At 39.9% G+C, this 26,811-nt stretch overlaps 1 protein-coding gene across 4 annotated transcripts in view; it reads right to left on the bottom strand.

The window, feature by feature from the left end:
- Nucleotides 1–25,592, bottom strand: part of LOC128744201 (unconventional myosin-IXb-like) — a 153,711-nt gene extending 128,119 nt beyond the window's left edge. For all 4 annotated transcript variants that reach the window (XM_053841031.1, XM_053841032.1, XM_053841033.1 and 1 more), the window contains exon 1: nucleotides 24,960–25,592. The gene's annotated coding sequence lies outside the window, so the exon portion shown is untranslated. The remainder of the gene's footprint in view (nucleotides 1–24,959) is intronic.
- Between the last annotated feature and the right edge of the window lie 1,219 nt (nucleotides 25,593–26,811).

The raw sequence follows: 26,811 nt of genomic DNA, 5'->3' as shown, positions 1-26,811 counted from the left end.
GAACGGACAAAGGGAGTAGACATATTCAAATGAAAGTTAGTTTTGTTTCTTGCATTATGAGAGTTTTCGTTACAAAAACAGATGTACAAGTGACTAAGTGACAAAGGAGCCCCGAGTTAGATCGGACGATTTGACAAATTATTTTAATATTTGCTAGAAAAGTTTCTGATCGATTGATCCGAACATCTCTAAAATCCATTAAAAAATGGCTGAGTTATAAGCGTGCAAACCATAACCGTTACATGTTCATTTCTCGTATGTACTTTTAAAGTGCACTCCAATATAGAAAACAAAAACGTAGTTCTACGGTAAAATATTTGAAATGAGGCAAAAAATATGGTGTCATATTAGTGATAGATAAAACTATCTTACAGTAAGCAACTTACAACCTAAACCCATATGATTCTACGTCACTTCGTACTACGTAGAACTACGTTGACAGCTGACGTTCTGCTGGATCCTTACAAAGGTCAAGCGTATAACAGTTCCCCTGACAATGAACAGCATATTGAAACGGTTATTTATTCCAACAGCTACTACTTCTTATTCGTTCTTTTACTGAAAAATAGAATATTTTCCAAAATTTACGAAAAACATTAAAATTATTTATTATTAAGGGTCTCATATAAAACTTCACTTTTTTTTTTGATTGCGAGATAGGTATATCACTATGAACATTACACATTCGTATTAATGCCACACAAATGGCCTTGGGGTTTGACCCTGGTCTTACATGCCAGTCGTCGTACGGTCAAATCTCAGCTGGGAAAGGTTGTTAGAGTCAATTGGATCGTGGCAATAGCCTCGCAATTGTCAGCTTACTGCGGGTTTTGTTTTTACTAACAAACGCAGATGTTGTAATCCAGCATTTTCTGCTCATAAAAAAGCCGTGGCCTTAAATCGTCAATCGACATTACCGACTTTTTTATCGACAGACTTCCAAGCCGGCTGTTTAGAATACAGGAAAATTACGGGGCCAGTGTAACGATCCTATTGACTCTATCTAGCAAGCACCACCTAGCCGAGATTCGAACATACGACGACTTGTTAGGCTTGTTAGACCAGCATCGTACCTCGAAGCTAACTGGGGGTTTTCCGCTCATGTGTATGTTATTTTCAGTTTTCCCGATGATCTAAGAGATCTCCAAAATAGCAAATAGCATTACTAAATTTAGAATTATTTGAAGGGCAATCGGCAGCATCTGGAAATCACGATCAAAGAAGTACTTAAATTTTCCTCGTCAAAAAAAATCTCAACATCAGCAAGTTCATCTGCGCGCTAGTCAGTTTAATAATCGCCTACAATGGTTTTCGTAAACGATGAGGTGAAAAGTGTTTCACATTTTCTCCCATTCGAAAGCGATAATTTAAACACACCCTCTTACTTCGTGGAAGTGGAAGTACGAGACCAACCACGTGTTGTTGGCATTGGCACAGCAGCAGGTCCAATCGAAATTGAATCGATGCGCGAATGGTCGCGAGTTTAGAGATGCTGCCGAGTCTACTACCAAACCCGCCCGTACGGACCCCCATAATATCTGCTCCTCTAGTGGTTCGTAGTTTCGAGTGGTCCGCGTCCGCGCGCGAGCGGGGCAGAAAGTGCGACCGACGATGGTGAGCGGAGGCTGCGGGGGGCGGCAGTTGCTTACGATTTGTAACAGTTTTAAAACCGGGTTTATAATTGGTAATTGAACGGAAGTTTATTGCTATTACTACTAGTCTGTTACCAATCTCTGGCCGTACGAGCGCAGTTTCTCTTTTCCCTGTCTTGTCTGCTATCTGTGCAGCAGCCATAATCCAGCTATATTTGGTACGAAAACGCTTTATTGAATGATTATAGGCGAAACAGCAGCGGCAGCAGCAGCCGCAGCACTTGCAACGAAATAAAGTTGTGAAGGGCTACGAAAACTCATAAAATTACTAATGTATTAGATGAAAATGAGCATGGGATTGAGTCAGATGTTTGAATTACTGTTGTTGTGATTGTGTCAACTTTAATGTATGTAGATGAAAATTGAAAACAAGGTCCACTGGTGATTTAGGTGATTTTGACGTTAAAAACCAAGAAATTTACAGAAGATATCAGTTTTAGATCTGGTAAAAGTAAAATTAAAAAAAAAAAGACTGTGTTTGCAACAAGAAGGAGGTGCCCGATAAAAGCATCCCATGTTGTTAGTGAAACCATTCCAACTAGTGATTCATGAAATAATCAATACATCCTTTTCTCCACGTAGGCACCGATAACAAAAAAAAACCTTGCAAAACGAGAGAGATCGTGATAATGTTCGACATGCGATTTCGTTTTTCTTGGCCGTCGTCTTCAGGCTCGGTGGTGTGTTGCAGCAGCAGCAGTTGCTGGCACTGCTCTGCTGTTGATGTATGTACTTGTATAGAATAATAGACCATCACTCATTCATTCATTCATTCATCGGCATCGGTTGGTACGGTTTGTCCGTTCAAAAGTTCCCCTCTGCGCTGCCTGTTCCTGAATACTACCCAACGACGGATGGACGGACAGACCGACGGACGATGGCTTCGATGGCCGCTTTCCTCTATGTGTGACCCCGATCTAGACGTTTTGCTCCAAATGTTTTCACTCTCTTCTCACGTTCAGTTCAGCCCCAATAGATAGATGGAGAAAAGAAAATCCAACAAGATCCCCAGCAACGGTAGCAGCAACTACTACATCATTTCGTAGTTGGCGTTTTTTTTTCGCCTCTCTATCTCTGCCTGGTTACTCTATTACTACTAACACTATTCGTCTTTGTGCTGCTGCTGCTGCTGCTGCAGCTGATTTTTTAAGTTAATTTCATTTCTTTTTTTACGGTTCCACTGGCGATTTTCCTCCCTTCTCCTCTTTCGCCGCTCGCTGCCGTCGTTTAACTGGATGTGCTTTGGTCGAAAGATGCACTTCCGGTTGAAAGTGTGGGGAAACCGTCACTAAATAAAAAAAACTGCATTAAGGGTTGATTGCTCCGGGGTTACTGAGTGCACTAGTTTACGCCAAAAGAGCACGTTATAGAAAAAAATTGTTTCACTCTTCAAGTTATATTTTCAGTTCATTTAACCCTCTAGTGCTCAAGTTTTTTCTTAATTTTCGAGAATTTTTCAACTTCCGCAAGAGATAAATCTCCCAAATTAAAGTTATAAATCAAACCATGATATTTGAATTGGTATATTAGACTATAATGAGAAGGTATGAGTAAATATTAGAATATAAAAATGAAGTATCAGACACATTCCACGCAGATTTATCCCATGAGATTTTGAAAGTACAGCATCCGTGCGCTAACTGCATGTCCTCTAGATGCACCGCACGGTGCTCCCCCAGACCGTTATTATAAAAAAATGCTCCATGAATTCGGACCTTTCCACCGCAGGAGGATATTGAAAATTTTACCAGAGATGCAGTACAACCTCACGAATCGACTGGTGAGGTCCGATTTCATGGAGCATTTTTTTATAATAACGGTCTGGGGGAGTTCCGGTTATCTGTCAAAGTACACGTGGTTTCCTAGGTGGTTGCTATAAACAAAAATGAAGCGTTGCCGATTGGAAACTCTCTCTCCATTACGTAGATATACATTACAAATAAATTATTACAAATTTTGCTAAACTTTGATGAATTGAAATTTTTTTTCCCAAAATCTAGCGCACGTGTGAGTGCATGTGAAGAGTTCTCTACGGTGATAACGCATCATGTTTTACAAAAATATTGGCAGCCGTCGTGCAATTAAAAACTGAAATTCGCTAGTTGCATTGCCTCATTCGTGCAATTAGCCAACAAGTGCTGTAGTAATAATAAAAATATTTGTATCTAGTATGTTCAAACATTCTATAAAGCTTACAAAAATCATGAATTATTGCAATATTGTTAAGGTAAAACGGTACTGAATCCCAACATGATCGGAAAAACTGCGTCCATGTGAGGATATAGGCCGTATGAATAAAAGAGTTAGATCAAACTCTCTCATAAGATTTACACGGGAAAAGCAAAGCAAACTGTTTTATTCATACGGCCTTATGGGTGCTGTCGATCCGGCCATGTTGGGATTCAGTACTGTTTCACCTTAACAATTCATAATAAAAAGCACCTTTCGAGTGGGAGGTTAACAATATAGATTTTTACAACATTTAGACAAGGCTGAAGATAATTTTCGGTCAATAGTTGTAAACCTAAATAATTTAAAACTGTATATCGTCAAAACATGTTCCATTACCAGGGTAACATTTTGCTCATACAGAGTTTTTTGAAAACTCAGAGCCTTTTCCAGATAAGCGATCATTAAAAACAGGTACTTTTATAGTGGTGTCCCGTAACTAACATTTTGCATTTATTTCCGTATACCAGAGAATTCAAATCCGAATTTTTTGAAACTATGGATTTTCTTCACTCATATACGCAGTGTTGAAAAATTCATAGCAGCAAAAATCTCAATGAGATTTCAAACACATGAAATTTCAAGTTTGATCACTAGCGCGAAACTCACATATGAATTTCTCTCGCTATTATACGCATTGTCTCTGTTGCTATGCGATGTGAACCAAATTCAGCTGTGAGCATTTTGCTTAATTCTTCCACAGCTGGCATTTTATTCAACGAACCAGAGAGCAAAAAAGAACCGACCGTCAGAGAAAACATCAACAGCGAAAAATGCAACACACATTCATGAATTAAGATGGCAAACATATTGACGGAATTTACATTTTTCCTTCGCGGGAATTGACATTTTCTTAACTAGAAAGGAAAGGAAATCTAATAAGAATTAGATAAACATGTAATTTAAATGTGCGTTTTAGTTTAACTTTGTGATTTATTTAGAGATTTATTCCCTCAGGCTCACTCACAGCTACGTATCGCACGAGAGAATGCCTATGCTGTTCAACAAGGAATTTGTATGTATATGTGCATAGCTCCAGGTAGCAGTTGAAGCAAAGCAGAATTTGATCAAGCGGGAAGAAATACGTGTGAGTTTTGTGCTTATTGCTATGAAAACAGAAAAACTCACGCGTGATTTTTTTATGCATAGGAACAAGCTGACATGATTCACAGTTGATTTTGGTTTTTGATGAGTTTTGACATTTTGAGTTTTTAACATCACTGATGGGTAGTTTAATATACAAATTTGCAATTTTTTCTCGCAGTAAAGTAGAAAACAACTACTCCCATTGCTTAGCCAGAAAGCGGGTGATAAAGCGGATAGCAATAAGCGCCGTGATTATATAACATTTCGCCGAACCTTAGGCGGAATGTACCATGAAGAAAATTAATAGACGTCAGTAGACCTAGGCAAACAAATAAACCTAGACAGAGGTGATTTCTGCCGGGGGGGGGGTCTACCTTTCGACGGCGGGTCGCCGGGGGGGGGATGTAAGTCGAATTTTTTTAATAAAGTGAATTGTCTGTGGGCTCTACAGCCTAAAGAACTAAAAAAATAACTCCATACACCAATGTTAACGCGTTTAACACCAGACAGAAATGGAAATTCAAACAATAGAATTTGCAAAAATCGCCATTTTTTCTTTCTTTTCGTAGGTTTTTGCATGTAAAACAACAACATATATATGAAAAGCAAGAACAGATTTGGTTTTCACGTTTAAACTTTAGGTAAAAATACGTTAGTTTTGCTCGATTGAAAAATTCTCTTTCCGTTCAGTTGCCCAACATTGTCAGGACAAAAACTTGATAAAATATTTGTAGTAGCCTTATTGACTGATGTTTTATGGAAGAGCCTAAAATTTCTTGAGTTCGATTAGTTTTTGAGTTACGCAAAAATATCTGTTTTATTTATATAAGGGCCCTTATCCCACTAGCACGGGGGTGTGGGATCTCCAACCATCCTAAAATAAATGCATGTCTCCAAAATTTCCAGATGCCAAATTTGGTTGCATATGCTTGATTAGTTCTCGAGTTATGAGGAAATTTGTATTTCATTTGTATGGGAGCCCACCCTCTGAAAGGGGGAAGGGTCATAATTCCCCTCTTAAAGAGGGAAGGAGTCTCAATTCACCATAGAAAAAATTCTTGCCTCCAACAACACCCACATGCCAAATTTGGTTCCATTTGCTTGATTAGATTTCTAATTATGCAGAAATTTGTGTTTCATTTGTATGGGAGCCCTCCTCTTAGTAGTAGGGTGGTCTCTAACTATTATAAGAACTTTCCCTGGCCCCAAAATCCCCGGTATGTGAATTTTCACGCCGATCGGTTCAGTAGTTTTCGATTCTATAAGGAACATACCGACAGACAGACAACCAGACAGACAGAAATCCATTTTTATAGGTATAGACAAAATAGGTGTTTCAAAATGGTGTCCCGTAACGTTTTGTTTAACGCAAAAAGTAATTGACTGAAAAAGCACTATCACATCATGATTCATCTAATCTTTATCATCGATAACAAATCTATTATTTTAATGACTGAGTGCAAGTAAATATGTATTTATTATAAGTATGCATAAGTATGATTACAATATAATAATTCATTGTAATATTAAGGGGGGACCCTACTCTGGGCGACCGAAAAATAATAGATTTTCGTAAATTTTTTTCAGATGCTAGAATTATAGTTAAGTGTTGGGGTATTTTGCTTATTTGTTAAGGTATACTTGAAGATATATTTTGTATTTTTTGGATACCAGAATAGTGATTATTATGCTGGTAGCAGGTGGGCGCGTGAATGCCCTCTAGAAAATAGTTCCTCGTTGGCGGTACGTGCCGGGAACCAACTGAGAATCATAGAACGGATTTCAAGGATGAATTTGAAGCTTAATACCTAAATTGTAATGTAGCGGTTTTTGAAAATTCGAAAAATTACAAAAATGGTGGCATTTTTTCCAAAAGAAATGTGTTTTTTCATCAAAAATCACCAATTAAAAGCTCATAAAAAATTGAAAAATTGAGATATCAAGAAACGGCTACATAACAATTTAGATAATTCATTTTTACATGCTGAAAAATTTTTTCAGGCAAATCGATCTACTTGATTCTGAGATAGGGGAACTGTGGGTAAAATGAACAGGGGGGGTAAAATGAACAGGTAGCCAAATTGCCAGTAAACCGATTAAAATCTGTACCAGATCGATAGGTATCTTCTCCTAGAAGTATTTCAAGCTGTTTGAGACTATATGTGGTGATCATAAGCTTTCTAATGTGAAAAAATTGAAAAAGTAAAAAATATTTGTTGAAATCTGACGCTGATGGTAATTTCCACTAATAGTATATAAGCTTTTTTGGCGAAACAAATTAAATTTCGACTATTGGTATCATTTAGTGTTGTTTGCATATCACTGTCCTGCGGATCTGTCGAAAATTCCAACTATTTTTATCAACTGTTTGTTTATAATAAACACTAGAAAACAATTGGTGTTTTGGGGGCAAAATGAACACTCCACTATGGTGGCAAAATGAACAATGTGTATAATGATGTTTTATTTTCCATATATCAGCAGCCAGGACCTAATTACAATTCAATCAATAAAAATGATCGAGTCTCTCGAAAAATAACGGAAAATGACCGATGAAGCGAGTTGAAAGTCAAGCATTATATGAACGTGGCGAAGATACATTATGTTAACTTTGTGGAGTCCTATTTTAATTTTAGCAGCCTTGTTGAATATCTACAGCTTATGTAGAACAATGATAAGGTAAAATAATGTTTAATTTATCCAAACTGCATGTTAACTTTAGTTTTCTATGACATGTTTATTTTGCCCTCACTGCATGTTCATTTTACCCACACGAAAAAAATCAGGCTCGAATGTGATACTTTTGAAAATAAGGAATTTTTCATGACAAATCGTCCTTTTTCAAACATCTTTATATTTTGCTACGTGGAATGTGAATCCAGCTTTTAATTCATGTAGTGCGTTCAGCATTTGGTTGGTTCCTGGGGAAGCAAATGGCGACATTGCTAAGGGTGTTCATTTTCCCCCCAGTTCCCCTACACGTACCGCCAGCTAAAGAAGCATGGTTTCGGGAAAAACGCGTTCAAAGTTTCGTAGAGCAATGGACTTCGCTTGAGATGACTCCACAATATTTGCCGTAAGTTTTCAACGAGATCAGATATTAAAAAATCCTGTTGGCATGACATTTCTGAAGGGTTAAGCGTCTCGAAAATGCAAAAAAATAAAATTCGATTTTTCCGACTTTCTAGAGTAGGGTCCCCCCTTAAGGAATGTGCGGTAGAGACAGGCACCTGAAAATTAAAATTCATTATTTACAAAAATATCTCTGTTTGATATAGCCATACTACTAGTAAATTTCTTACAAAATTAATACGATATCATCAGAAATATTACCTAGTAATCATAGTTTCTGGACATTGTACGGAAAAACGGACACATCACACATATGAAAGTTGGACAGCCGCAAAAAAATGATGCTGCCTGATGCGTATTACGCAACCACCCAGTTAGCTTCGAAGTACGATACTAGTCGTCGTATGTTCGAATCTCGACTGAATGGTGCTGCTAAAGTCAGTAGGATCGTTGTACGAGCCCCGTAGAGTGATTTATCTCTTTTGGACAGGCGTTGCGCGTGGAAGTGGTTAAAATAAAATACACCTAAAGCCTACCCAAAATACATAAATCACCATAATTGTTATGTACTCTAATAACTATCTGCAGAGTCTCTCGATTTCGCCTGGCAGAGGGTGAATATGTGCATTTCATAACCTCTGTTCACTAACTCCTACCCTACCGCCACATGGTGCCGACTGGGGTACGCAACCACGGTTGTTGTACACTAACAGGGAAGAAGACACAGTGGCTCCCGCCCACCTTAACATGGCAGCCCCGTCAGCGAGATAGGGGCCTTAGGCTAACAACCTCAAGAATCAGAATAATTGGCTTAAGTTAATGTTAAAATTAGTGTAGATGAAAGAAAATCTTTCGATAAAGAAGAAGGATTTAGTCTCAGTGACATTTATAAATAACAATTTTTTCATAATACGTTTTCGACAAAGTGGCTTTGCTGATCACGCTAGCAAGAGGGCCTAGCCGAGAAAAAAATTTGTAGATTACGAGATGCCTAATAAGTGTCGTACTTCGAGCGGCATCATTTTAGCTACTTTTTCTAGTATTTTTCATGGCTCTTTGCAACTGTTTAACAACTGGAGTATAATATGCAAGTTATCGGCAAAGTTAATTTAATATAATAGGCAAAATTAGTTTCAAATTTTTGTGTTCGTCTTTTTTAGCAACTCATCTTACATAAAAACTTTTAAATTTATGAGATAGCGTATCATTCTGAAGTAAAACGAGCTAGGGGGACCCGGGGCATTAAAGACACCTCCCAACAAACATTTATGTTGTATAATAGCTTATCAAGCGCTTGTTTACTGGATATTGACTGTATAATGGTTGAATAAACTGCTGGAGAAATGTTAAATTTTACACTTCTATCTATGGGATTCAGGTCAAATTAATGTGTCATACCAAAAATAAACACATAAAGACAAAAAAGATTTCAAAATGCTTATTTTTACCATAATCATAACTAACCAATATCAAAAAGTAAAATTTCAAAATCATTTTTATGCGTGAGTTTAAATTTTTTATAATGAATTTTCTTATGGTACATTGTAAGGTACTTAAGAAACCATAAAAAATAACCATATTAAAATTCTTCGTGGTTTTCAAGGAAAACCGAAAAGTGACCCTTTTGCCCCATCAAGTGGTCGTCTTGCCCCTAGTCGCCCTACCAAATTTTCGAATAATTGCTATTTAATACAGGTCGGACCCGGGAATTTTATGGGCATATTCGGTTCCTGGTTTGTCTATTTTGGGTTGTCCTTTAATTCCTGTTCAAGTAATGTTGAATATCCACCACTTGCGGATAGATTACCTTAGAATCGATTGGCATTCTTTTAAAAAAAGCCGTGGGCTTAAACCGTCATTAGACATTACCCTTCTTTACCGACAGACTTCGCAGCCGGCCGTTAGAGTACAGGAAAATTACGGGGCCAGTGTAATGATCCCACTAACTCTATCTAGCAAGCACCACCTAGCCGAGATTCGATTATACGACAACTAGCTTGTTAGACCAGCATCGTACCGCGAAGCTAACTGGGCGGTTCTTGGCATTCTTTTATTGTTCGGTTTATTCGTTTAACTATTTCTCGTAGGGGATCGGCTCTCAGACCTCTATATGGGCCTTTGTTGATTTTCTCTAACATCTGCGTGTCGTAGACCTTTGTGTCAATTATGATAACCTGGTTTCTTTTGTATGCCTCCACGTACTACACTGACTATTGTTTAAATCCCTTGACGATCCGTACTTCGGGGCTAGGCGTGTTTAGATTGTTACTGGTAGTCTTCTTCGGGAAGGTCTGTAACGGTCTATTTTCGAGTACTTTTCTATTGCCTTGAAGGTGCAATCTTTAGCCACCCGCCATATTCTCCAGAAATTGCTCCTGCGATTTTCAATTTATTTCCATCTACAGTGTGACACATACAGGGTGTTAGGTAGTTTAGTGCAGATATTTCAGGGGGTGATAGAGGATCTCTACGCATATGGCCAAATCTCAATCATTACAGAGTCATTGAACATTTTTAGTTTTCGATTCTGTTTACCTTAAATTAGCTCTGGTACCAACACTATGCTAGCTAGGGTTTATTTCTAGTTCCCGTCGTAGTAAGTAAAGTCATTCTAATTTTCATCATTTGTTGGATGGATTTAATGAATACCTACTTCAAAAGTTCTTATTCTGGTTAGACTCAAACACACTTACCTTCCGATCCGTGAACTTTGAAATCGCTGAAAAGCGATTATAAAAGCATATTATTGAAATTACGCAACTGACTTTATATCTTAAACAGGTCGTACCGTTTTAAAATTCGTCCATCAAAATTTTTCATCCTCCGAACTAAAAATCACAACAATGTTTACGAAGCGCACGTGTTTGTTTAGTACGGCATGACAAATGTCACTTTGATTGATCGCGTATGATAGACAATAAACTAAAATATTAGGGAATAACTAGTTTTGCATTGTGTGTCATAAGAATGCTGATATTTTTAATAATTTGTGTTGGATAGGACGGGAATAGGCAATTACGACGAAGCAGCAACATACCCTAGCTCATTTCTGTTAGTTTCATTCAAAAGTTGAGAAAATTTTGTACTGAAAATTGCCTTTAAACCTCCTTCATGAAATTTAGTAACTTTTTAGGAGCAAAAAACTTTGAAATAAGTGTTTCTAAAGTTTTATCGAATTTCTCCTAAAAATGTGTGATAAAACGGATTGCTGTTATTCACCAATTTAAAGCTCTAGTACCGTTCTACAATTCGTCCTTTGGCGTAAAACGTCTATCTCTTTTAGTTTTTTTTGCAATTTCATTTTAAACGTATGGTTTTGGATGTAAATTAGTATCCGAAAGCCGCACGAGCTCATACATTACGCATAGCACACTAGATCAACGCGTGCGACGGACAAGGTTAGACGTATATGCAAAACACTTTCGAAACTGACTTTTCGGGTCTCTCTGGGACGTTTCTGAAAACGATTGCATTACTAAAATATATTCTCCAGAAGCACTCGCGGACATTCACCTTTGTTATGGCTTCGCTAATTATGTAGCAACGACAGCCCAGCAGGAGTATGGTTGTAGATTTTCTGATCGTCGGCTACATAATGCAAGTAAGTGAACAAACATCCAGAAGTGTTCGTTTTTATTGCACAATGATTTTAATGCAGAGACATCTATGACCAACGCACCGTCGCTTCCGAGAAGGAACGTTGTTTTCAACGAGGCTTCGAGGGAAGCCTCAGCCTCATCAGTAAGTGGCGTCAGCGATTGACCATAAAATTTTGCGTATCGCGGGAAATGATTCCAAGACAAGCATAAGGCAAATTACGGCAAAGTTCCTTGTCACCATAATGGTGTGAATCGGGTAAAAATGCATCTTTTCCACACTACAGGTTCAAAAGCTGCTACCAGCGAATAAACCTAAGCGACTTGAGTTTTGCTAGATTATGCATGCAAAAATTTATGAAAAACTGAAAAAAATTATGTTGGTGTTTTTCATACGTGTCAGACTGTGTGCACATGGTAATTTAGTGTGCTATGCGTGATGTATGAATTCGTGCAGTTTTCAGATACTAATTCAACACCCAAAACCATACGTTTAAAATGAAATTGCAACGAAACTAACAGAGGATAGACGTTTTACGTCAAAGAACGTATTGTAGAACGGTACTAGAGCTTTAAATTGGTGAATAGTAGCAATCAGTTTTATCGTATATTTTTAAGGGAAATTCGATAAAAATGCCTTGAGAAACACTTATTTCAAAGCTTTTTGCTTCTAAAACGTTACTAAATTTCATTAAGTAGAAAGTTTAAAAACAATTTACAGTACAAAATTTTCTCAACTTTCGAATGAAACTAACAGAATTGAGCTAGCTAGCATAGTTTTTGTACCAGAACTAATTTAAGGTAAACAGAACCGAAAACTAAAAATGCTCAATAGCTCTGTAACAATTGAGATTGGACCATATGCATAGAAGGATTTTTTCGTCAAATATGGTCTTCTATCACCCCCTGAAATATGTGCACTAAGCTACCTAACACTCTGTATATTCGAACAAAAATCATTTTATGTGCATGTACATTCTTTACAATCAAAGCAATACCATGTGTGTCTTATCATGACTTAAGTTTTACTTGACGTAGTTTCATTTTCGTATTGTATCTCATTCGATGTACACGTACCAATGTACGAGTTACGGTCGTTGATAATAAATAAATTCTGAAACAGTGCTACATGTGGCACTATTTTTTGTGACCTTAAACATAAAAAGAGGATTTGCATACTATACAGTAAAAAGATTTGTTGAGACGGGATATGTTGAAAACCGTATAAAACCCGGAAGAAAACGAAGCGTTAGAACTGCAGAGATCAAAAAGGTTGTTCGAGAGCGAATTCGTCGCAGTTGCGACCGGTCCGCAACGGAAAATGGCAGTTGAGCTGAATATCAACAGGGAATCTCTTCGTCGAATTTTGAAAATGGATCTGGATATGAAAGCATTCAAAAAAGGTAAAATCCATGAAAAAGGTGTGAAAGTTAATGAAAAATACAATCTAGAAATGGTCTTAGAACAAGATTTGATGTCTTACGTTCGGGGAATGTATGGTGAAGAATATTACTGCTTTGAACAGGATGAAGCTCCAGCCCACACTGCAAATCTTGTGCAGACGTGGTGCAAAGCCAATCTGACGGATTTCATATCGAAAAAGGAATGGCCTCCAAGTTCTCCTGATTTGAACCTCTGGATTTTTGTGTAGGGGGGCACATGCAGCAGCAGGTCAAGTATTATAAATATCATAGTTTGGATGAATTTAAGTTTGTCATCAACAAGATATGGGATGACATTCCGATGGAAGTAGTGCGTGCCGCATGTAACGACTTCAAAAAGCGCTTGAAGCGTGTTATCCAGGCAAAAGGCAATTCAATAGAGCAATGATCGTTAGTTGCGTTCTGTATCTATGGGTAAACAACTTCTAAAACTAAAATTCGAAATAAAGCCTTTATTTACAAAGATATATGACGTTGTTTTTGTTCGAATATACATTTGTCACACTGTATGCAATGCACTTTTACCGGAATCCGATTTAATTCTTACGAAAACATAAAAATGACATCATGATCAATGAAACACTTTTATAATTGAACAATGTTTCAGTTTATTAATTCATTCAAGCACAATTCGTTGCTGACAACTGATTTGTGTGTACGCTAATAATGTATTGTTACATACGTGGGAACATACATTATTGCACCTAGAAGATGCTATTTAGGATAACAAAAATTAATTTAAAAAGAAAGGTTCGGGGTCCGTAAAAGGACAATAAAAATGGCCTTCTTTTCATTTCGTTTCCTCATAAAGATTGGCGACCTGCCTCCGCGTGGAAAATTGCAATTTCTGGTTATCTCAGCGCAGCGCAGCGCAGGCTGGCTGGAAGCAAACATGTCTCCATTAACATCGCACGCGTGTGCAACACAACGCCGCTTTGACACATCGCTGCAATTTCCCACGTACTTAGGATAAATCAAAAAAAAAACAACAAACTCAGAGAAAGTGTGTCGTACACCGGCGCGCGATGTCTACCTGGCTAGGGATGGATTCGCAACGGACGAGCACCACTCGGCGATACTTTTGACATGTGACGCGGAGACGACAGCTCGGCTCGGACGTGAGGCGTTTTAAAACTGTTAACTCGTCCATCTTCCGGCCACCGCCTCCTTCATTAACATGGTTCTTTCGGTGTTTTTTTATATATCCACCACCATTACGGGAGCGATAGATCCCATGGTTGATGGTTTGCCTCAGTTGTAAATTGTAATAAATTTGTGAAAAGTAGCATACGTGAAAATACGCGAACGCTCGCACTCACATGATTTGGGCCACAAAACCACGCGTTTCGTTCGTTCGTTCGCCACTCATCTCGCGTTGCTCCTCAGCAACGGCGGAAAAAAAGACGACTAAAGACCATATTTTTAGTGAATCTTGTTCTGCTGTCTGTCTCATTAACGTCTAACAGCTGCCGCCGTAGGTGTCAAATTTGCCCCACCAAGAAACACTCTATCTATCTATCCATCCATCGTTAGATGGACCACCTTTATGAACATCCACTTATGTCGGTATGAATACGCGAAGACGCAATCGTACAACATTAGCAGCTATAATAAAAATTCTCTCCGTGTGCACAGTCACCGTAAAGGTAAATGCGTAAAATTTCCGCTTGTTTGTGCGGTTTGTTGGTGAGGTGTTAAAAGAAAATAACCAGCGGAAAATCAACCCGCGCTTGGTTTGCTTGCTTACTTGCTTGCACCGACTGACCGGTGCCGGTGACCAGTCGCACAATGGTCAAGGAAATTTGAGATAATTGTTTTCTGTTTTCCAAAAAACGATTCGCGCAAAAAAAGCAAAGAAATCCTTTCGACACGTAGGATGTAAACAAGCCAAGCCAGATGGACTCTGTGCCAGTGCCGTTACTGTGCCTCCGCGCGCGCGGGATGATGAAATGTTCAAAAGTAGACTGTACTGTACTGTACTGTAGATGTATGGACCTAACCTACGTTCTGAAGTGAACGCACCGACCGGCGGCCACTGCCACTGGCTAGCTAGCTAGTGCGCAGCAAAAACTAGGTGAAATGAGTGAATGGTTGATGACATGTCGGAATATTGATGATCCGTTTGTGTGCGGGTTGTTGACTTGTAGTTTCTGAACGGCGAAAATTGGTTGCGGTTGTTTGTTTTTACTACCAGCCAGTGCTGTGTTTTTTAACACAGGAATTGAATGGTATTTTGTTAATTGCTGTTAGTACTGAGGTAGGATTCACGTCCAGTTATCCAACGTATTGAAATCGAATTCAACGGGTGAGACCATTTAGGAATCAAAAACATAAGTTTTGAGTAATTTGGTCCCAGTCTCAGTTCCAACGGGATTCGTGGCGAACACCGTTTTTGCGGGGTTGTTGTCCGGTATTCTAACATGTTGTAACATGTCCCGCCCATTGTACCCTTTCAGCTTTAGCAACTTTCTGGATACAGGGTTCGCGAAAGAGCTGTGCCAGCTCGTAGTTTATTCTTCTACTCGCCAAAGATGGTCCAAAGCACAGGACGCTCAAAAACGGCAAGTCCCCGTCGAGCATTGTCCACGAGTCGTGCCCATAGAGGACTGCCGGTCTAATTAGCGTTTTGTACATGGTACATTTGGTACGGGGGTTTACCAGACCTTAGGGTTTTGTGGAGTCCGTAGTAAGCACGACTTTCGGCCGTAATTCGGCCTCCAGTCGACTGCAGCCATCGAGGTCCTCTGATGTAGGGAAGCAGGCAAATCAAGAAGGCGTTCACGCCACTGGCAGCCATCCGTCAGGTTCTGAGTCTAACGACTCTACCGCTGCGTGCAAGCGAACCTTCATCATGCCAAGGGCGCTTCTAGTGTTCTTGGTCGAAGGTTCGTAAACCAGCAGCTAACAGCTGCCTTCATCCAAGAACTTTGGGTTTACGGCACGAGAATTCTCGGCCTAGGAAACTACGGTAAGTTAATGCACTGTAACACGCAGACCAAACCTAAGTCTGCAATTCTGCCAATGAAGGAAATACAATTTTCTCCCATTACAGAATTCATTTAACGCGATGTCGTCGCTGTCAAACTGGAAGTGCCAACAACGACGGGGAATCAGGACCTGGTCGTGGCGTACGCATACTTCCCGAGCGACAAGGACGACATGCCGCCATCCGAGGTTGCCGCTCTCGTGCGGTACTGCAGGGCCATCAACGTGCCGTTCCTGCTAGGCTGTGATACCAACGCCCACCACCAGGGTTGCTACATGCACAGATTATTCTGTGTTTAACAGATATTTGAAAAAAAAAAAAAAATCGCCTGTACAGAATCTGTATGCATAGAATACAGATTTTTGCCAATTACATAGATCAAACAGATTTTTGAACTTTTACATGAGAGCGAAAGAGACGGAAATAGTCAGCAAAATAACTCTCCGTCTCTTTCACTCTCATTGGTTTGCATTGGACAGATTTTTGCACAGTTAGTTTTCCTCGCTGTACAGATGGCCAGATTTTTCCAACAAAATATACAGAATTATATGTGGCATCTCTGCCCACGACACGGGGCAGCACGTCTGGAAAAAGTTGAACGAAGTGCTTGGCCGAACGAAAACTAATGAACAGATAACACTTCGAATTGATGAAAAAGTACTAGATTCTGATCGCGAAGTGTTCAACAGCTATTTTGCACCTATTGGAAACAACCTAGCAGTTACACGTCCAAAATCGAACTTTGAATTTCTGAAATGTGTTGTGAAATGTGTTAAAAACTCGATTTTTCTCAGACCCGCCAGTGTCAACGAAGTTACAATCTTGATTAGTGAACTTGATGTCAGGAAAAGTAGAGGGCATGATAATATACCAGCAGACTTAGTGAAAGCCAACTCAGCTCGGTTTTCTGAGATTATTGCGAATATTTTCAACAAAATAATAGAATCCGGGACTTATCCTAATGTCTTAAAAATCGCACAAGTTGTTCCAGTATTCAAATCTGGTGATACTTGTGACCCCTCTAAGTATCGTCCAATTTCAACGCTATCAGTTCTGAACAAAATAATCGAAAAACTGCTAACAAACCGCGTTGTAAACTTTTTCTGTGCTAACAATATTTTGTACAAATTTCACAATGGCTTCCAGGAAGGCTGCGGAAGATCAACTGCTATTATAGAGCTAATTGATAAGTTAATATATGAAATTGATCAAAATTATCGTAGGTGGCTTATTTATCGACATTAAAAAAGCATTTGACACCATGAATCACGAAATCTTACTAGAAAAGCTTGAGCGTTACGGAGTAAGAGGAGTCGCTAACGATTTGATTAAAAGCTATCTAACAGATCGGAAGCAATTCGTAGGCATAAACGGTGTTCATAGCACCTGCGCCCGATTAATATCGGAGTTCCACAAGGAAGCAATATAGGTCCTCTTTTATTCTTAATATTCATTAAGGGGACAAACGATCAAAAATTTCGGAAAAATCATTATTTTTTTATTTCAAATTTTGATTCTGCAGTTTTTTCCGCTTATTTTGATACCAAATTTGTAATGATTCGACCACGAGAAGTGGCCGAAATCCGATCATACACATAAGCAGAAAAACGAGAAAGAAAAAGAAAAGATGCCTGAAGAAATAAAATTTTGTCTTCTTTTTCTTTTTTCTCTGGCTGTGTTTCGTTTACAAACCTCAAAAGTTATAAAAGTCTTTGCCAAGCTACTACTAACAAAACAAAAAAAGTTTGTTTCAATACGTTGTGTAGTTTCTGAGAAAAAGGTACATAAAGCTTGCAAATCGTGGTGTTCCAGGAGCGGCGGTTTATTCCGCCAAAGTTGTTCCACGCCGCACTGGAATGCTTATGTGTATGATCGTTTTTCGGCCACTTCCCGTGGTCGGATCATTACAAATTTGGTATCAAAATAAGCGGAAAAGACTGCAGAATCAAAATCTGAAGTAAAAAAATAATGATTTCTTAAAAAATTTTGATCGTTTATGTCCCCTGAATGATTATTAAGAATAAAAGAGGACCTATATTGCTTCCTTGCGGAACTCCGATATTAATCGGGCGCAAGGTATTATGAACACCGATATTAAGCATGTATCGAGCAAAGTTTCGTCGCTATGTGGTTTCATGAGAAGAGTTCGCAGTTTTGTGCCCCGTGAATCATTGCTTAAATTTTAGTATGCATGCATCCATTCCATATTGCAATATTTAATTGCTGTCTGGGGCCACGCGGCCAATTCAAAACTCAAAAGGATCCAAACATTGCAAAATAGATGCGTAAAAGTAATTTTTAACTTACCTAATTTATTTTCGACAAATTTTCTCTACTCAAGTTTAGATCACAAAATTTTAGGATTTCTCTTTGTCTTTCTTGTTGTAGTTTTATACTCCGCGTTGCGTTAATTTTTGTTAGTAAGTGTCCACTACCAGAGGGCTCTCGATATGAGCTCTTTTGTGTGAGGATCAGTGAAGGGTTACAAAAAACCTGCTTGAATACCTAACTGCTAGTTAATGTATGCAATGTAGGGAATGTCCCCAGTTTTGTTAATGCTCTCAGAGGTCAGGTCTTAGACTTCACTCTGTGCAGCACTTCTATAGCTGAGAAGGTCAAAAACTGGCATGTCTCTGACGAACCAAGTTTATCAGATCACAGGCGGCATATCGTTTTTGATATAGAGGCATACTCTCTCAGGAGAGAACAATACAGAAATCCGAAGAAACCCAACTGGAGTTCATTCAGAGAACATCTCGGAAATTCTCGAATTCCTGTCAAATAATATACGCACACCAGCTGAGCTGGACGCTGCAGCCAATTACCTACAGAGTAGGATTATTGATGCTTATACTGCAAACTGTCCGTTAATCCCGCGGACAGTCTGCCGTGACGTGCCCTGGTGGAATGAATCGCTCAGCAACCTTCGTCGGGAGGCTAGGCGTTTATTCACCAGGGCTAAGATCATGTCTAATTGGGAGGCCTACAGGGCATCTCTTACCAAATACAACGCAGAGCTTTGCAAAGCCAAAAGAAAGTTCAGAGTCAAGTTTTGCGAAAGCATCCAGACTCTGCCTGTGGCGGCGCGACTCCAAAAAGCGTTAGCCAAGGACCATAAAGGCAATTGAAAAAAGAAGCTGGCAGTCTCACTGTTACTACTAGGGAAACGTTGGAGATTCATATGAACACGCATTTCCCTGGTTCGACAGTATCCATTGGAAGCGACGTCGGCGCGCAATAGCAAGTTGAGTCGTCGCGCAATGTGTCAAGCAACTCGGTTCTACTTGCGCGCCGACTGTTTACGGAGGCTTCAATCAATTGGGCACTCAGCTACTTTGAACCAATGAAGTCTCCGGGTCCGGATGGCATACTTCCCATCTTCTTACAAAAAGCGGACGAGATTATAATGTCCGAGCTCATCAACCTCTTTCGTGCCAGGTTTACGCTGGAACATGTCCCGGCAAGCTGGCGGAAGGTCAGAGTGGTGTTCATACCTAAGGCAGGCAAAAAGATAAAACTATGCCAAAAGCTTTCAGACCAATTAGTCTGAAATCTACGCTTCTCAAGTTGATGGAAAAAATCACGGATAATCACATCCGTAACGAGTTTCTAAAGAACTCTCCTTTACCTAGTAATCAACATGCTTACCAATGCGGTAAATGTACGGAAACTGCACTTCACTGCCTAGTGACGCTGATTGAGAAGTCGCTTCAATACCAAGAGACGGCACTGTGTGCTTTTCTTGACATTGAAGGTGCTTTCGATAACACGTCATTCGCCTCAAATAACAAGGCTCTCCTTAATAAAGGAGAAGTTCTCTCCCCCTTGCTTTGGTCACTGGTGATCAACGCACTCTTGCACAAGCTATCACAGCATGGCTATGAGGTCATTGCGTACGCCGACGACGTGGTACTTATTGTCAGTGGTAAATTTGACGCAGTGCTGTCCAGTCGTATGCAAGGAGCCCTAAACTCCACTATTTCATGGTGTTTACGAGAGGGGCTTAATATAAACCACTCCAAAACAGTCGTGAATCGTGATACCATTTACTAGGCGGAGGAGACATACTCTTACTCACCCTACAGTGAATGGAATCAGGCTAAGCTTCAGCAATGAAGATAAACATCTGGGTATTATTCTGGATCATAAACTGAACTGGGCCGCTCACCTAGACTATACTGTCAAGAAAGCAACAACAGCTATCTGGGCAGTTCACTGTTTGGCAAAACCTGGGGACTAAAACCTCAACTAGCCATTTGGTCATGTACTACTATTGCACAGCCTAGGCTAACTTATGCCGCTCTTGTATAGTGGCCAAAGGTAAACGAGGTGACAGCGCAGGCCAGGCTAAACAAAGTTCAACGCCTGACATGTTTGTTAGTGACCAGCGCCATTGCCATGTAATCGCTCAAGCAATCCAAACAAAAGTTTATAACGCCGGGTATTAAGGTTACTCAAAAGTTGCTGAGTAGTCTCATTAAGAGAGATCTAAGCACGCTTACCGGTCTTGTGACAGGACATTGTCAGAGTAAATATCATCTTCGGAATCTCGGTTGGGTACAAGCTGATATTTGTCGCCTGTGTAATGGCGAGAGCGAAACTTCGGAACACTTGCTCTGCAATTGTGAAGCACTAATAGGACGCAGACTGAAGTATCTCAAAAAGGGCCTACTAGAGCCTAAGGAGATCTTGTTTGCGTCGCCGATCAGGGTAGCAAGATTTAAACTATGTCATCCCTGATTGGCACCTCTCTCGCTCCAACTACCAGCCTATCACTTCCTTAATAAGTAATGGGTAAGGTTGAAGCATACAGTAAAAGAAATAAACGGGACATACCACAATAGTTCAAAATACTGGACGCACTGGTAAGAAGAAGAGAAATTGTGGGGGTCGGAACACAACCATCATCTGCGGTACTGCTGTAGTCAATCTCCCCGCTATTTTGGTACTCCGTCTCCGCTCCAATCAGGTGCTCATTGTAGTGCTGCTTCCACTTTTCGATCGCTTCACGTTCAGCCGACAAAATCCCTCCATCGCGGCACAAAGGCTTTGCGGCATACATTTAGTTTCTTGTATTTAAAATTTACGCGTTTTCTGAGAACGATACAGTTGTTCCATATCCTCGCACTCCATTTCTTCTAGGCGGCGCCTTTTATCACGGAAAAACTGGGTTTGCTGTCTTCATTTCTCTGCAGGGGGAAGTCCTGCATGGTCGGGCAGGCCTCTATGTCCGGACACTAGCAATTTCTCAAAAACAAAGAATGATAAAATTATTTGGAAAGAATAGGACAATAGTACCATTTAAGTACCATTGTTCTATTCTTTCCAAATATTTTTATCATTTTTTATTTTTGAGAAATCGTCAGTGTCCGAACATAGAGGCCCTGTCCGACCATACAGGACTTCCCGCTTATAGCGTTCTGCATTTTGACGGGCCGACGCCCGTGGTGCTTTATTATCGTCCAACGTTCCCTGTCAATCCTCGTCGAACAATGCGTTACATCGACTCCTTTCAGCGAACCCAATGGCACCTTCCGCTGCGCTGTTGATCGCTACTTCAACGCTATCCCAGCAGTTCTCGAGAGGGTCTTCGTTTAGATCTCCTTCATTCAACAGTGTACTCAGTAGCGACTTGAGGTAACTACCCAGCAAACACCAACTCGTGTATCAATGTACGAAAATTATCGTTATTGACTTTTAATAAATTCAAATCGTAAATATAGCCTAATGAAATACACACAAATTCATATTCTGTCGTATTTGACGATGACAAGTGGTTGACCTACGACTTCCAGTACAAAATTGTATAGTATTATAAAACTAATCGCTTTGAGTCGGATCTTATCGCATACTAAGACTTATAAAGTTGGATTGTTAATGTATATTTTGTAGTACGTATATGGCCTTCAAATTAGTACGCATATGCTAGTTTTGTGCATCAGATACGATTTTTCAGGGTATATATATAAGTACATATAACTCATTTGTTACTCTGATATGCATATGAAAAAGTTTACGGGGTAGAGTCGTTCCAGATTGTACCATGGGGGGCGACGGTATCGAATGTTGTTAACAACCGAAAGTCTTTGGTGCACTTTAGCTATCAAAACGTAGTGGACAGAATCGATGTTTACGCCACGATAAGTTCTAACGTCGATGATATCCGAGAAATGCCTTCCATCAATCAAAACATGGTCGGTTTGCGAGTCCGTCTGTTGTGGTGATCTCCAGGTGTATCGATATGGGAGGCTGTGTCGGAAGTAGTGAGCAATGAGTCGATAGCCGTTTTCGTCCGTAAGGGGGTGTGCGTTGAACTTTCCAACAACCGGTCTGAAATTCTACTCCTGGCCAACCTGAGCGTTGAGATCTCCGATGACGATTTTGACGTCATGTCGGCAGTTGTATTTACGTTCAAGCTGCGCGTTTTAATCAAAGACGTTATTTACTTATCCAATACAGTACCGAAATTAATAACCCTATCACTACGTTGCAGTATTTGATCATCAATGTAATAATTAATCCAAATCGTGATTTTTTCGGATGAAACTGATTACGGTACATTTTGGGATGCTTAGTCATACAATTGCATTTGTCCACTCAGCAAACCGGTTTATCAGTTCTTGAAGTATTATCAATCAGGCAATAAAGGTCCGAGAGTGCTACCTTGAGGTACTCCAGAATCGTTTCGGAACCAACATGATAAAGACGCTTCCAATTCTACGGTCACGTAAATAAGAACCAAGCCACGCAGTCAATTCAGCCGAGCGGGGTAGCGTCCGGTTAGGAGTTCCGTCGTTGTGCATAGTTCACTGCGAGTTAAATTGAGTAGTTTTTTTAGCTACTGCAAGACGTTGGTAGATAAACTGTTTAGCCTATCTACAACCTTGTGTTTGATTCCAACGGGATACTATTTCTAGCTTTTCTCATGTCAGTAATTCGCCTTTCACGGTGAAGGCGGTTCCGAAAATTGATTGCCCACGATTCCGTAGTGACCGAGCATGCAAAGTAATAAGATTTGGCGGGATTTGATTTTGGCGGGAGAGGTCCCTCAGTGTTGTGTTGCAGTCTAAAACTGTTAATATTTTTTTGAAACGATGGTTCTACAATTGATGGAGGGACGGTAGGGGAAAGTAATGAAAATTTTTTGGTAATGGAGGGAAACGAGTGGAAAGGAAGGGGGAAGGGGGTAAATAGGTAGCTGCGCTTAACAAGTTGTCGTTGTGACTCCTACCTTTTGTCCAATGCCGGAAGGTACATGGGTCGAACCAAGCTATAATCAGAGATTATAACCGGATTTGAACCCACAACACCCGATATGGCGTGTGGCTCGCTGGTGCCCGTGTATCTTTGAACCATAGAGGTGCTGGACAAAAGGAGACTGCGCAACCTCTCTTATTAATGTAGCGGCGTATCTGGCTTGGGTTATTTTTAGACACAAATTGTGCTTCTTCCTCCGTCTACTGTAGAAACTATCGACCGAGAAGTTTTAATCTAACTTGTTTTTACTTTCAGGACGATGACACTGCGCAGGCCCTGACGACTTGCAAAGTATTGCGTGTGACGTTGTTCGCCTGTCAGCGTGTTAGGCCGCGATTCTCAGCGCAGTTTTTAGAAGAAAAGCTCCGTTCCTATGAAATTGGCCAAACTCGTGTTTTTAGTCTTTGACCTTGAAATGCGGTCAGTCATTAATATTAATATTTTTCTTTGAAACGATGGTTTTACAATTGATGGAGGGACTGCTTATTTCTACTCATTCTCTTTATAGTATTTTTGTCCATGTTACAATTGAATTGGGATAACTTATCGGACAACTTGTAATCGTTAATACAGCAAGTTTTTGTGATTGATTTGTAACTTTCATTACGGAATTACAAAACTATTGTAGTTTGCTTTGAAACCTTAAGCGCAGTTGTACTTGAAATAGGTAAACAGAATTTAAACCACTTATTTATATTACATTCAAGGTGTTTCAAGGGAATTTTGTTTGGAAAATCACATTCCAAAAATTGTGGATTGCTCCAAAATCATGATAGCCAGGAGTTATGAGATGATTTCTAACGATTGATAGCTGTAAACCATACAGAGCAGCAAACTTTAAACACGTTCCTCCCGAAATCACAGTTGTCACTTGGTTCAAAATTACAGAAATAAAAATCTAGACATTACATGAAAATAAGAGTGCATTAAGTTAAACTTTTGGCTTTATTTTCATTGATTTTTGATCGATTTTTGTGAAACTAATTTTAAAAGGAACCCATTGGGTTGGTCTTTAAGGAACCAATATATTGGCAATATTCGGTTCCATTTATTTTTTCTCTCATGGGTTGTTAAATAGCAAAATTAGGTGATTGCTTCAATGCACTATTTCTGTGTACATGATGAAGTGCCTGATATAGTAACTGTTTTGCCAGGTAGATTAAATACTTGTTTAGCTCAAAGCTAACAAATAATAAAACTGTTACCTGTAAATAGTGAAAGAGAAACTATTCGACCATTTCAAATATCCAACAACTTGCCAAGTTTTTCATTAAAATAAGTTCAGAGTAGCAATTTTCTGGTTGATCCTATCAGTAATATGGGTAAGCTCCCAGTTGTAGGTATAAATTGAGGGCCGTGGTGTTGTACACCACGGATCTGTCCCACAGCCCAACACACAGATTTCTGGAGTCACTTTCACAGCCTCGCGCACACACACTCGTTCTCTTTCTCTCTCTGTCTCTTTAGCTGCTCACTTTTCTACCTCTCTTCCTCCTTCTACTTCTGCTTTTGCTTCAGCTACATACTTCCAACCTGTATTGCTGTTCCTTTTTTTCTCGTGCGCTTCCAACATGTACCCTTATTTTAGCATGAAATTAATCAAAATCCCAACTATGGAAAAAAACAAACCATTATTCACCTTTTCACGAAACAGATTGTCCTTCCGTCGACCAGCCGTGACTCGATTCCGAGGGATGAATTCCTGCAGTCTTCACTGGTGTCACTTTTTTCCAGACATATTTACACACAGCAGCAGTAGCAGCAGCAGGCCCTATCCACAAAGCGAGAATGTATGCGGATGTCAAAATGTCGACAGTGAAAATCACGGCCGCCTGCGTTCCATTACTGCCACCATTCGGTGGCCCACGTAGATTGCACACGATAGAACCGAATTAAATGCTATCACTGGAATTGAGTGTGAATTTCGTCACTGAAATTGCTCCGGACACTAACTTTTCACTGTATGGAACCACGACACGACACACTTTTCGAATCGATTCCACCAATCTCTGTTGCACAAGAGCCCGCAGAGGAGATTGGATGTGGCTCACATATTTCGCAGAAATCAACTTTCCCGTAAAATCGCGTACGCGTTTCAATGTTTCGGGCCGAAAAAACTGTTTTCCTCTTGCACTGACCGGTGCGAAACAGTTTCACACTTTGTTTGGTTCAATTACAGGTCACAATCGTACCTGAAAAAGTTCAGGAAATCCTTCGTTTTCCGTGTGAAATATTTTTTTAATGCAACACTACACTTCTTGCTGGCCTCCTGTTGGCTGACTATGGCAAATGGCTTTCGCAGAGCTGAGCTGACACGACGACGTCGTCGTCGTCCAATCGTCGAACACAGAAACCGCGAGACGAGACCAAGACCACGGAGGAATCTCACCGACCGTTCGGGTGTATATCATAAAAGCTACATGCGGAGAGTTTACGCGAAAGAAGCCACTACTTCTGCTCACCATGTTCTGCTGCCATCTCCGCCTATATTCATTGGTCGTTCGCTTCGTTCGCTTTGCTTTGCTGCCTGGCCTGGCCTGGCTGGCTGCTGCTGTTGTTGCTTTTGCTGCTTGTTGGCATGCACGAGAGCCTTTGTGTGCGTGTGTTTATGTGCTCAAGCTTGTATGAGGGAGTAACAAGTCGGTACTGCCTTTTCCAACGGCGAAGATCACTACCGATCCCGAGAAAAAAGTCTATCCAGAAAACAGATCCAACAGGTGTCTTTTCTGGCATCTTTTCGTAAACACTTAAATTTGCGTAAATGAGGAAAACGTTTTGACCTCAGCGGTAAATATCACACTGTATGAACGATTGTTGTTAGTTCTAAAAAATAATGTTATTTATTGTTATTTAAAGGTCGCATAATGCATGCAAAAGGGTTGATTATGCCTCCTTCTGAAAACTAATGCCAGAATTTATCAAATTTACGGAATTTATGGGTCAATTTCCAGCATGCATAAATGTCACGAATGGCACTTTCTGCGTTATAAAACAAAATCATCTGCTTTTGCTCATGGAAAGAAGAAGGAATTGGATTTTTATATATAACCGATTGTAAAAAAAACTTCCAACACATTGCCGTTAGTTCTTACAAAACTTTGTAACAAAATGCTTTCTACTTCTCGGACTTCCACGTTCGAAATCCGAAATTATCATCAGGAGACGGAAGAAGAGGGTAAGTAGCATAATTGAACAGGAAGAATCACACCGAACAGTTGGTGCAGCAAAACATCGCTCAAACGATAATCCTAAAATTGCAATTGCTAGCTTCGCCAGCCAAATCCAATTCTCAAACAACTCGATCGAAACATTTTCGATCGAATTCGAAATCCATCGGAATACTGCAAAAGGGCATCAAATAGCTCTTCATGAACGAAAACTTCTATTTGTGAACAATTTATGAAATCAGTGTCTTATCAGTACACGATCATATCCTTGGTAAATATGTACCATCAAACATCACAAATTGTAACAGCTGTTTTATGCCTGAT

The sequence above is a fragment of the Sabethes cyaneus genome, chromosome 3 (assembly GCF_943734655.1).
Source record: "Sabethes cyaneus chromosome 3, idSabCyanKW18_F2, whole genome shotgun sequence".
Taxonomy (NCBI): Eukaryota; Metazoa; Arthropoda; class Insecta; order Diptera; family Culicidae; genus Sabethes; species Sabethes cyaneus.
Note: the sequence above shows the minus strand (reverse complement) of the source record. Positions and strands in the feature narration are given on the sequence as shown.